This window comes from Lepisosteus oculatus, unplaced genomic scaffold, assembly GCF_040954835.1.
Source record: "Lepisosteus oculatus isolate fLepOcu1 unplaced genomic scaffold, fLepOcu1.hap2 HAP2_SCAFFOLD_83, whole genome shotgun sequence".
Taxonomy (NCBI): domain Eukaryota; kingdom Metazoa; phylum Chordata; class Actinopteri; order Semionotiformes; family Lepisosteidae; genus Lepisosteus; species Lepisosteus oculatus.
In genome coordinates, this window is record NW_027168394.1 from 96,509 (window position 1) to 110,000 (window position 13,492).

The window sequence follows — 13,492 nt, forward strand, 5'->3', positions numbered from 1 at the left end:
TTTCAGTGATCCCTCAGCCATTCCTTCTGTATTGTAATTCAATTTCTCTTTTAAAATTCCTTCCCCACTTCTAGGACCTGCAGTTGCTGAACTCCACAATGGCTTCTATTGGAAAGTCTGTGACTGAGACCAAGTAAGTGCTCACTTTTTTATGAAACCATTATTTATTTTGGAGCAATGAGCAATTCTTATATAAATGCAATAAAATCATTATGCTCAAACTATGAGAGAGAAAATTAAGGATAATTTAAGAAATCAGTCTTAGCTTGTTTCTATACACAGATGGTATTATTTATTTTCAAAGGAAACCCGCGAGGATTCCCCTGGTGTGCAAGATGTGCCTGAATACTCTTGATCAGCTTCCTGCTCACTTGAAGAGGGCGTGTATGAAGCACGCCACGGCAGAAGAGATCAGGATGGCCTCTCAACAGGCGAGGGAGGACATGATGAATCACCTGAAGAATGGGGTCATCGTGGATTACCACAGAATAGAGATCGTGTCTGGTGAGGCAAACAGGATAGTGGTTGTAAGACTGCTAGAGTCCTTGGGCCTTTTTGTACATGGGAAGCCTGAAGACACATTGGCAAGGTGAGATATTTTTAATCTGTAAGGCTTCTGTAGTTTCTTTTTGAAATCATTGTTACAACATATTATGTAAAAGCATGTTGAAAAGAATATACCTGCATTCCAGCGGCCCTGAGCAAGAGGCCGCTGTCCAGGAGGAAGAGATGCCAGAGGCTGCTCTAGAAACTGAAACAGAAGCGGATAAGGAAGGGGAAGATGTGAGCTCTGAAGAACTCTATCAGCAGTAAGACTTTTTATTTTTCAGATGTATCTATTTTTTACTAAAATTCTAATTTGTCTTATAGGTATAAAATGTTTAAACCGGTGTTTTATATCCTTACAGGCCCTGAGTAGTTAAAAAGTATCAGCAGGCCGGAAGAGAGTGGCCCAAGCTGGACTCTATAGAAAGCACTCCCTGGATGCTCCTCTCCTGATTGGATTCAAACAGTACCTTACCAAGGATCTGGGAGTGGCAAATTATTCTCAGGAGGTATTTATTTTTTAAACGCATTAAAAATTAAGCAATGGTATCTTCATTGTAAATGTTTTTATTTCTTAGCTTAAAATTCACCCATGTGAAATGATGTCAGCCATAAACATCATGACTCTATATTTCCTACCTGAATCTATTCTACTTAAATTATTACATTATACACAATTTGAGTTCATTTTAAAAAGTAAAAGGTAATGAAAGGAATGCATTTTTAAAAGAAAGATAATACCGATATGCATGTGATAATCTTCCTTATATCATGTAGTGCGTCATTTGGACACTTTGTGGGCTTGAAATACAAAGAAAATCATGTTCTATGGTACAAGATAAATACAAAACTTAAGCTTTTATTTTAATTAGATTTGTTTATAAAGCATAAGCAATCATTTATTACATCGCTTCTTGAATTAAATCTTTTGACAAGAGGTAAGACTTCTATTTTACATTTAAACCCATGTTTAGCTGCGTTTTTTAGATTTAACTGAACCAATTTCTGTGTGTGATAATGTCCTTGAATTCTGACATCACACTAAATTACATGATATAAAACAGCTAATGTTTCTAGAGATAAAGTTTCTGGGATGCTTCTAATTACTTTTTATTACCAGGGACAGTTTAATTCACCTTGTACAGTACTGAAAGACCAAGATGCTTTTTTAAAGTTATTTAACATTTTATAGAACTTTTTCTACTATGGCAACATGATGAGCTTGGTGAAACTTGGAAAAATACTGCTTGGCCACTTATCTTAAGATAAAGATAGGATAAAGGTTTATCTTTTGCACCTACCTGACCCCCAGGGAAGGCCAATGCTTTCTAAGTTGATGGTTCCCTACAGTAGACTGTACCTTATCTTCAAAGGTAATGTATATTGACCCAAATCAGTTTTGGAATCCAATCTACTGCCGAGATGGAGCACATCCTTTTTTCAGGATTTTAGCATCATACGTTTGGTATATTTAGTCCCTAATGCTGAAAGAAATGATCATAGAACATGACATCTAACCTTACCTGTGGTGTCTTTAATCCCTATTGCTCAATGCATGGTGTACGTACTGCATACATGTGTCTTGAGAATGAGGAATGGGCCCCTGAGACAGTAATTTGCCTGTTTCACAAATGATCGTATTTTACTAGAGATTCTGTTTGGGATTCAGATGTGCATTCGGACAGCAATCCCTTTCAAGAAATGATACGTTCTGGATGAGGTCAAAGGTGCTGGAACACTGTATTTAGGATGTGTTTGCAGAGACTATGTGTCTCCTGCTTCAACGCAGTGATAAATAGATGTGCTCCTGTAATTCATTGGTACATGCCCAGGGCAGTAAGCAGTCTGAGGATTTATTTCCAGACGGCATAGAGCAGTGAAGTAGTGTAGTAGAGCAACACACTGGATCATTTTATTATTAGAATCTATTCTACTTAAATTATTACATTATACACAACTTGAGTTCATTTTAAAAAGTAAAAGATAATGAAAGGAATGCATTTTCATAAGAAAGATAATACTGATATGCATGTGATAATCTTCTTTATATCATGTAGTGCGTCATTTGGACACTTTGTGGGCTTGAAATACAAAGAAAATCATGTTCTATGGTACAAGATAAATACAAAACTTTAGCTTTTATTTTAATTAGATTTGTTTATAAAGCATAAGCAATCATTTATTACATTAATATATGTGAAAATAACATTTTAGCATCATATTATTACATACAGGTCTCTAGCTTCAACACAGTGATATATATATGCTCAGTGATTTATTGGTACATGCCCAGGTCAATAATCAGAATGAGGATTTATTTCCAGACGGGCTACAGGTAGTGTTGTGAAATACTTCAACACACTGGATCGCAGATTTAGACCCCCTGCACTCTTACTACTTAAAAACCAAAGAAATGAAGATATGTAGCAATCACATTGTAACAGGGGTGACAGTGACTTAATGCTTATACTAGTGGACTTCTGGTACCTTTAGGGTAAGGTGTTCCCTGAAGGGCTCTCAAACCCCGCATTTCAGATGCCTAGCTGTATCGCTGATGTGTTGCACCTCAGAATCACTTTTAAACCTTACCTCTGGTATCTTTAATCCCTATTGCTCAACGCATGGTGAAAGTATTGCATAAATGTGTCTGAAAATGAGCAATGGGCACCTGAGAGACTCATTTGCCTGTTTCACAAATGATCATATTTGACTAGAGATTCTGTTTGGGATTCAGTTGTGCATTCTGACAGCAATCCCTTTCAAAAAACGATACATTCTGGATGAGGTCAAAGGTGCAGGAACACTGTATTTAGGATGTGTTTGCACTTATGAGGATTTATTTCCAGATGTGCTAGGGGTAGTGTTGTGAAATACTTCAACACACTGGATCGCAGGTTTAAACCCCCTGCACTCTTACTCCTTAAAAACCAACAAATGCAGATATGTAGCAATCATATTGTAGCAGACACTCATTTGCCTGTTTCACAAATGATCATATTCTACTAGAGATTCTGTTTGGGATACGGATGTGCATTCTGACAGCAATCTCTTTCAAAAAATGCTTTTACCTTTTCGCGGCTTTGCCCTTCTTGCCTCTTTGGACAATATCTCCATCTTGTGGTCGTTGTTGGTAATGTCTAGACAATATCTCCATCTTGTGGTCGTTCTTGGTAATGTCTTCTTATGCCCTTTTTTATTTCAATTCTCTATTAGTTGATTCTAGAATCTCTACAATAGAGTTGAAAACATCAGTTTTAAAGCAGACAATATGACATTATTTATAGTCCAATTAGAAATGTATTACCCTGATAGATATCCCAACACCCGGAATGTATTGATACCATATCCCCAGTAATGCTCCTCAGGCCTAACAAGCACACTGTTGGTCTTAGGAAGCATCAGACACAGAAACGGTAACAACATCCTTCTTTCTGTTCACTCAGTCTCTGGTGCCGTGGGTCAGTGAAAGTGCGATGCGCGGATCCAGCGATCTCATCCTGTCACTCAGATGGCACAATCAGTAATTGGTGGCAGTTGATATGGTCCCTCCCAGCAGGATTGCAACATCTGGCAGGGTATCTCTTCTTCACCTACACCCACTCGCCAGGTATCCGGTCGTGTCTCCCCTCTGCTGGAGGTCCCCAAGCGTCCGGCACCTGTTCACAAGCCCTGTGCACCGCTTCAGTTAACAAACCTACAACACTTTAATAGAGAGTTATCTACCCACGGTGTCCCTTCAGTTGATATTTCCTTAGTTGGTCTTTCAGACTGTGGGTGATTGGGGCAATGTGACTTCCAACTTACCCCTAGTGAGGCAATTACAGCCTGGCACACCTTCCCAGTGTAGTCTGCCCCTAGATCAGTATCCAAGGGGCAGGGCAGTCCATACCCTGGGATCATCTTTGTCATACACTTGGGTATGTGCCAGCCCACATCACATCATCATACAACCCCACATTCTTTACACATTTGTTCTAACCACTATTAAACATCTATTAAAGGCCTCAACCTGAATTCTCCCCTTTCCCCAATAGAGGTTTCACAGGGGTCTCAGACTCCCGCTCTCCCAGTGCAGCTCGTCTGGCATCTGCATCTGCATGGTTGTTACCTTGAGTTACTGGAATTCTTTATTTATTGTGTTATTTACACCTTACTCAAGCTGCTTCTGTCGGCAGCTGTAAAACTACAAATCAGTTCAGAGACAAGCCTAGTATTCTTAACTGGAGTCCCTGCCGTTGTGAGAGAATCCTATTTCTCCATAGCCATCCAGAATTGTGGCCTACATGCAACAAATACATACATTATATACATATACAGTAACCCTTTGTCCACACTTACATACAAAGGAATGGTTGATCCATCTGAGGAAACCCCAGTCTCAGCACCTGTAAGAGAGCTTGTTTCAAATTATTATAGGCGGCTTTTGTTGCGGGAACCAAGGCAATCTTGTCCTTGTACTGCACTCCCCCCTTAAGCAGATCTGTTAAGAGTTGTGCTCACCCTGTAAAAACATTGCACCCAAGCCCTGTTAAAATTTCACAATGCTAGACACAAAAGGGCCTTATCATAACTGCTTCTATTAGACACTCTAAAGCTGAAGCAACTCAGACTTGTGGGTTTCCTCGTCAGGGGAAGCACTCAGAATACTATCAACATACTGAGTGATCACAGTCAGTTGAAGCCACGTGATACCCTGTTCTGGATAGTCATTCTTTGTAATGCATAATATTCCAACCCAATAGATCTGGGATAAAACCATCCATTAAAATCTGGTACTCGGCAAGTAAAACTTGCTGCCCCAATACTCCTGTGGCCTCCTGCCGTCTCCCCATATACATTACTCTATAGCACACTGTTGAACAGAGGAGTGAAACAAGCATGACAGTAGTGCTCCAGTATCCCATAACAGAGAAACCAACACTCCATTAACAGTACATTTTTATCCACTGGACTGGGACAGACTTAGGGAGGGTACAAGGGATTTACAGGATCTAATCGTTAGGTAAACAGATCTTCTCACAAGACGTTATTCTCCCCAGTCTCGATTCTAAACCTACAGCGTTTCAGCATGTCTGAGACATTCGAATAAACCCAAATTGTTTCCTCTATTGCAACTAATTGTATAAAAATACAAACACTGTTTATCTAACTACTTTTACGTCCACCTGTACTGTACTTATACTTTCAGACGCTCTTATATTTTCCAATCTCCTTAAGTTGATTTTCGTCAAGTCTCTTTAGTTACGTCTCTAGCCAGTCCCGCTGGCTAAACACACTTACACCGTCATTTAGCTGCAAAAAGGCATTCGCGGATGCTGAAGAATTTATTTCCAAGGCAGCGGGTACAAGCGATTTGGCGTTTTAAAACCACCAGGAACAGCAAAGAGGCACGCTTCTTTCCTTGCGCCGGAACACAAGGACTGGAGGCGGACAACCTAGTCGGCAGGATTCGAACTTGCGCGGAGAGACCCCAATGGATTTCCAATCCATCGCTTTAATCACTCGGCCACGACTACAGCAAGCCCCACCGCCGCTGCGTTCTTGCTACAATCTTACCTGGATCGCGAGGCGCCGGCGGAAGCCTATTTCAAAGTCATTCTCCGTTTAAAAAAAACATTTCCAAAATACAAGCCTTGCAGACAGACACGCCTCAGAGGACTTAAGGGTGGCTTCATGTCGGAATGATAAAGTCTCCCCGTCCGGACATGAAAATGCCACTTTGTTACACACAAAAAAAGAATCAACAACAGAGAAATGCCCACAAGCATTTGAAAAGCCGCACCACGTCGCACTTGAAATAGCTCTTACATTAGTGGTAGACGCAGGAATCGCCTTTTTATTTACGCTCTTACCAACGCGATGGAAAGCAAAACAAAGCAAAGCAGAGCAAAACAAAACGAACAAACGAAAACCCTCACGTCCCACACTTGCATGTAAGGCCGTTACGTGCCCAAGCGGTATTGTATGTCATCCTAGCACTGCAGCGCGGGGCGTACGGTATATGGGAACGAGCGCACGCCACGAATCGTCTCGAATCACTCCCTACAGCTGTAAGGCACCTTGAAGTGTGCACCCCCAACATTCTTCCTTGCGCATCTGTGAAATCTAAATTAAATCTCACGTTGGGGGCATATTTTTTTCCACTTTATCATGAGTCGGGCTCGGCTGCACAGAGGTGAGAGCAGAGCAATGAGGTCACGGGGACAGGGGAGTTACACGCTGGCGGTTTGAATACGCGGAAGATCACTGAGGGATCCACAGTATATGGACCCTCCGTGCTCCATCAGTCCACACTCCGGACTCTGAATCCTGCCATCCGAGTTAAGATCTCGGCGAAACCTGAGGCGCAGTTCCTTCTTAAAACGTAATCTGGTGAGCATTTCTAGAATCATACTTGTATAGATGCAGCCTTTAATGTGTTGCTAGGTTAAAATTGATGACTTCTTGAACTTCAGTAGGCAACTGCCCTCTTGATTTTGGATTTAATTTCTTTATTACAGGGGCGCATTTATGAAGACAGAGTCATGTTCAGGTACTTTGCTTGATGGAGGAAGCTCATTTCGGACTCTGTTATCTGCTCACCTGGAAAGGTCTGCTGTACTACTACAAGAGAGAAGTAGAGTCTGGAAGAAGGGACAATTTTATGATGCTTTGGAAGATAATGTTTTTTTTTCTTTGAAATCGAAATGAATCAGAATATCAGTGCAAAAGACAAACTCTTGGTTTGGTTTAAAGAGATATGGTTTTAAAACAGACAACATGTAGAAAACAGGTGTTTCTCACTTTTGGAAAAGAATGGACCGCGGGTAATATTTTACTAGTTGCAGTGCTGAGCTCACTGGGTTACAGTCCTGCAGTGTCACACCAGGGCCAGTGGCGCAATGGATAACGCGTCTGACTACGGATTAGGAGATTGTAAATTCGACTCCTGGCTGGCTCGGGTCGTTTTTAAACGCATCAGGCTACTCCCTTAGTAGCCTGTGCTACTTACTGCATTGTAATCGTACCCAGTAAGAGATTTCCTTCATGTAAATGAACTGCACCTGACAGCTTTAGAAAAACACCTGGGCTCAGTACGGTGCTGAGAGCTCAGCGTTGCTGTTGTTCTAATTAGAACGCACTGCATCGGCTATGAACCCGAACTTTTCAATTATTCCGATCAGTAAGTCAACACGTAGTCCACATGAAGGTAGGAATATTCTCTTGTCTGTCTCTTGTTTGTATAGAACTGAATGTCCCTGACAATGTACTGTTAGTTTTAATTGAAGAACGGCATTTGTGTTCAAATATACCAGACAAGTTTACGTAACTGCTCATGCGACACTCAGTTGTAATTAGTCAAGAAATAAAGTCGAACAACAGCTGCGGGTTTGATTCTGAACGTATCAGATTGCAGCGCGTTTTACTTCCATTGACAAATGATAGAGATTCGAAGAGAGATCCTTCAGACCAGCAAGCAAACCCACGGCTATTTCGGTTTTCTATCTAGGCAACGTTGGTGTCTGCAATAGCATACATGAAAGCGTGATGCAATTTCTGTGGCTACTTGATTATAATGCTTTTTTTTATTTTTATTAAACATGTAGAATTTACAAATACAAATACAACAAGAGGATCAGAGTCATGTACAAGAGAAAAAAAACGCAGCAGAAAAAAAACATTTAACTACCAGAGGTAATTAAGTAATTATGTGATCAAATTGTATATTTTACACGTATCATATTTTCCTTGCTTTAATATTTCTCAATTATAAACTTTAGTTTCAACATGCATGCGTTTCCTGTAAAAAAATAAAACTCAGCACAGTTTTTTACAAAACAAAAAAAACGTTTTTCTTTTAACAACATTTCGAGTACCTCTGGCATTCATGAAAAAGACATACACAAAAGCAAATAACTAACTCTAAGACTATCTAAACTATTGAGTTTTTCAAAGAACCAGAACTATAACAGTCCTTAACACTTAACTACACCATTCCAAACTAACACTAAAGAAACACTAGTATATACTGGTATAACAAATAAAACCAAACATAATCATTAACTGAGCAGTCACTGGGAGCAAATCTCCTTCCCGTCCACAAAGGCCCTCGCTCCCACAAAGTAGGGTCTCCTCCCCTCTCTTCTGGCAGCTTCAACCTGGGGCCACAGCTGGTTCCTGGTGCTCCTGTCCGCGGCAGACAGTTCCTCTGCAAACCTCAGTTTGTTCCCATTCAAATACTCATTCCCCCTCGCCGCTCGCCAGAGCATGTCCCTCGCCGTCCTCTTGGTGAACTGTATTATAATCGATCTGGGGCGCACTTGCCCAGACATGTTCGCTCTCCCGAGCCTGTGAACAAAGTCAATGGCCGATATTACGTCCTCCTGGTCCGGCAGGGTCCTTTTACAGATACCCTTCACTGTTGCAACAAGGTCCTTATCACGTTCCTCTTTAACTCCAAATAATTTTAAATTCCATCGTCGACAGTATCTATCTACATCGTTCACTTTCAATTCAAGTTCTTTAATATGCTTTTCTTGTTCGGTATTTACTTGTTTAAGAACTTTTACTTCACTCTTTAAGTCTTCAACCTCTTTAAACACACAGTCCATGGACTTTTTAAGACTTTCGATTGCGACTGTATTAAATCGAATCATTTCCTTCAGCTCACCCATCATGTTAAAGATGTTGGTTTGGAGCTCCTCCAGCGTCAGGTCGCCCCTTCCTCTCTTGGCCGCCGGGGTTTTCACAGGTGTGCTGGGCAGGGACTCCGGCTCTACCGTACGAGCGCATCTCCAGCACTCTTTCCACGTCCCCTCCAGCTGCTTCACTTTTCCCTGTAGTTCCATCGATTTTCTTGTAGTGCTATACATATACGATTGAGGTATCTTAGATTTCTCCTTCGAGGACCCAGCACTCTTTTCTTTTCCCAGTGTTACTCATATCGAAATTCTTAAACCTAAAAAAAATCGTTTTTTTTTTCTTTCAATTATAACTGAAGTTTAAACAACTAGTGTTAAGTCCTTATTTTTCTGTAGTCAAAAAAAGCAAAAATTAACATTCAGGTCATGAAAAACTCAAAAAAACTCCTCAACCACTAAACTTTACCTCCCACCTGAGCGCCATCTTGAACGCCCCTACCACCAGAGAATGCTCACGATTTCGGAAGCTGTCTCCGGGACGTGCTGATTCCACACATCCTGAATAAATCATGATATAGTTAGTTGCTGTAGCTAGACGTTTAAATGAGTTTCATGGCCAGATGGACTGTTTCCTCCAGCGGTATAGTATTGCAGTGAGACAGCACGATGCCTGCAAGACTATGTCACGCTAAACGCCACAGATTGTGTTTGTCCGTTCGTGTCAGTCGTCCTGCAGCCACGGGAAGTGGGACACAAACATGCTGCAATGCTTTCAAGACGTTAGGATTTGTTTGTGCAACATCCGAGAAGAGTACTTGTGGCTTGAATGTGAACTGTACGTGCCCGCCCCCTTTCCTCTGTAGTGCATGAGTTCCTCCCGGCATGCCCTTCCTCATTGTTCTGTCATCTTGTACTTAAAGGGTTGTATTTCTGCTGCTGAAAATAAGCAACGGTTTTCTCACAACGCCCTTTGTTCCCGACGGAGACCTTGTCTGCCATGAAATTCTTCAAAACCTCAAGCTAGATGAAGAAGAGGACAAATATGAAGCGTTACAGAAACGACATGCCATGAGACTATCGATAACGATTTCCATAGGATCCCCGCGGTTGCCTGGCAACTATCAGCTTTGCGCAGTGGCAGTATCGTAGCCTGTGAGGTTTAGCCGAGGCGCGATTATTGCTAGTTGAAAACTTTTCCCAATACCCCGCTTCCGCCGGTTTGCAATACAATCGGCGAAAGCAATTTTTGACAGTGTCGTCAGAGACTGAGCAAGGTGCTTAAAGACAGATTTGGTCATGGTGACATCATGGTAGAAAGAAACGAGCTTGTTACGTCTCAACAGAAACGCTCTTTAGCTCTTTCAGCGTTATGCAGAGAACAGCGTCTGTCGAGATCACTTTTGAGTCAGCGCGAAACGCCGTGTGCTGTCAGTTTGATTTCATATTGCTCGTAGCGGCGCCCGGCCTTTGTCTGTCAAACGTTAGGTTGCGCTTCTTCATGCTGCATCGTCGGCATGAGTGTAGCTTTTTAAACGTCTGTACTTACTGCGCCCCATAAGAAATCGTTCGTCCCTGTTCAAAAGAGATTGTGCGATGTCCTGCAGCGTTCGCAAAGCAAACCTTTGACAGTTTGAAAAGAGGAATTTATTCTGCTTCCTGTGCGTGCAGTAATTACAAAGTTGAACGTCTTTACACGATCTGCTGCAGTTTTCAGTGGGCGGGCTTTGTCAAATTGCTTGGAAAAACGCAGTTTCGGCTCGGGAAACATCATGAGCAGTGTCAGCACAGAGAGGACCACTGTCGTGAGGCCGGTTAGCTCAGTTGGTTAGAGTGTGGTGCTAATAACGCCAAGGTCGTGGGTTCGAGCCCCGTACGTGCCAGGTCCTTTTCTCCTCTCTTACCAAAGCTGTTAGGTTCCTTTCCGTGGTGAGATGGGTTGTCATGCAACGCTGCCACATAGTGCCGACAGACAAGAGTGTTGCGGGAGAAGAGAAAAGTGTTTGAAGTTTTAAGAGTGTATTAGGTGGAGCCAAAATCAAGTGTCACAAATGCAAGTGGGAGGATTTCCAATGTTTAATATGGTAAAAATAAGCAGAAGTTATCTGCCGGTCATGGCACAGTCTGCCATGCTTTTGTCATATACTGTAAAGTGGTGTCGAACTGGAGCCTCACCATTTGCATATGTGAGGCTCCAGTTATACATCGAGTGTCACGTTAAATGACAAAAATCAAGAGAGTTAAAGCAGCTGGAGAGGTTTTCTTACAACTTTTGAGCTGACACAGTTTTGGAAAATGTTTCCTTCACGCTGCACTGTACAACATAGGCAGCCAAGAGTCTCCAAAACAAAACAGAATTGACAGATAGGAGAAAATTCCCACTCGTCCTGAAGTTCCCAAAATCCAGCACTGAGCGTAAACAAAGTGTCTAAGTAGCGTGGGAATGCTAACCCTAACCCTAGCTGGAGTTTGAGCAATCCAGCACTGAGCGTAAAAAGATGAGTCAAAGTAATGTCTAATCTGATTAGTTTCCTTAGAGCTGGTTCAGAGTTTGTTCAAGAATTTACCTTTCACAGATGCGCAAAGAAGAATGTTGGGGGTGCACGCTTCAAGGTGCCTTACAGCTGTAGGGAGTGATTCGAGACGATTCGTGGCGTGTGCTCGTTCCCATATACCGTACGCCCCGGGGTGCAGTGGTAGGATGACATACAATACCGCTTGGGCACGTAACGGTGTTATTTGCAAGTGCGGGACGTGAGGGTTTTTGTTTGTTCGTTGTTTTGCTCTGCTTTGCTTTGTTTTGCTTTCCATCGCGTTGGTAAGAGCGTAAATAAAAAGGCGATTCCTGCGTCTACCACTAATGTAAGAGCTATTTCAAGTGCGGCGTGGTGCGGCTTTTCAAATGCTCAACAGGATGACTTCGCATGCACGCGTGCTTTCATGAAGTCGTGTGTGCAACCATGTCTGCTTACGTGCAAACGGGCGTGGTTTCATGTATGCAAAAAACTTTCCTGGGCTCTTCTGAAGCACATAAAATTATTTGGAGATATAAATTTGTCTTGTTTTCCTCTTAGGCTCTAGAATTGATATTTTTTTTTTCATTTTTGGTATTTTTCATCATTTTTCAGAAAGTGGTTGCAAGCCCGATATCATGCGAAGAAACTTCAGGATTCGGGGATCAGTCAATGGATTTTAAAACACATCCTAAATACAGTGTTCCTGCACCTTTGACCTCATCCAGAATGTATCGTTTTTTGAAAGGGATTGCTGTCAGAATGCACAACTGAATTCCAAACAGAATCTCTAGTCAAATATGATCATTTGTGAAACAGGCAAATGAGTCTCTCAGGTGCCCATTGCTCATTTTCAGACACATTTATGCAATACTTTCACCATGCGTTGAGCAATAGGGATTAAAGATACCAGAGGTAAGGTTTAAAAGTGATTCTGAGGTGCAATAGATCAGCGATACAGCTAGGCATCTGAAATGTGGGGTTTGAGAGCCCTTCAGGGAACACCGTACCCTAAAGGTACCTGAAGTCCACTAGTATAAGCATTAAGTCACTGTCACCCCTGTTACAATGTGATTGCTACATATCTTCATTTCTTTGGTTTTTAAGGAGTAAGAGTGCAGGGGGTCTAAATCTGCGATCCAGTGTGTTGAAGTATTTCACAACACTACCTGTAGCCCGTCTGGAAATAAATCCTCATTCTGATTATTGACCTGGGCATGTACCAATAAATCACTGAGCATATATATATATATCACTGTGCTGAAGCTAAAGACCTGTATGTAATAATATGATGCTAAAATGTTATTTTCACATATAGTAATGTAATAAATGATTGCTTATGCTTTATAAACAAATCTAATTAAAATAAAAGCTTCAGTTTTGTATTTATCTTGTACCATAAAACATGATTTTCTTTGTATTTCAAGCCCACAAAGTGTCCAAATGACGCACTACATGATATAAGGAAGATTATCACATGCATATCGGTATTATCTTCCTCATTAATATGCATTCCTTTCATTACCTTTTAATTTTTAAAATGAACTCAAATTGTGTATAATGTTATAATTTAAGTAGAATAGGTTCTAATAATATAATGATAAAGTGGTGTTGCACTACTTCACTACTTCACTGCTCTATGCCGTCTGGAAATAAATCCTCAGACTGCTTACTGCCCAGGGCATGTACCAATAAATTACAGGAGCACATCTATATATCACTGCGTTGAAGCAGGAGACACAATCACTGCAAACATCCTAAATACAGTGTTTCAGCACCTTTGACCTCATCCAGAACGTATCATTTCTTGAAAGG

At 41.4% G+C, this 13,492-nt stretch overlaps 1 non-coding gene across 1 annotated transcript; it reads left to right on the top strand.

The window, feature by feature from the left end:
• Positions 1–10,290: 10,290 nt before the first annotated feature.
• Positions 10,291–10,432, top strand: LOC138235856 (U4 spliceosomal RNA). The gene has a single exon (XR_011188391.1). It is a non-coding gene; the product is annotated as a U4 spliceosomal RNA (small nuclear RNA).
• The last annotated feature ends 3,060 nt before the right edge of the window (positions 10,433–13,492 follow it).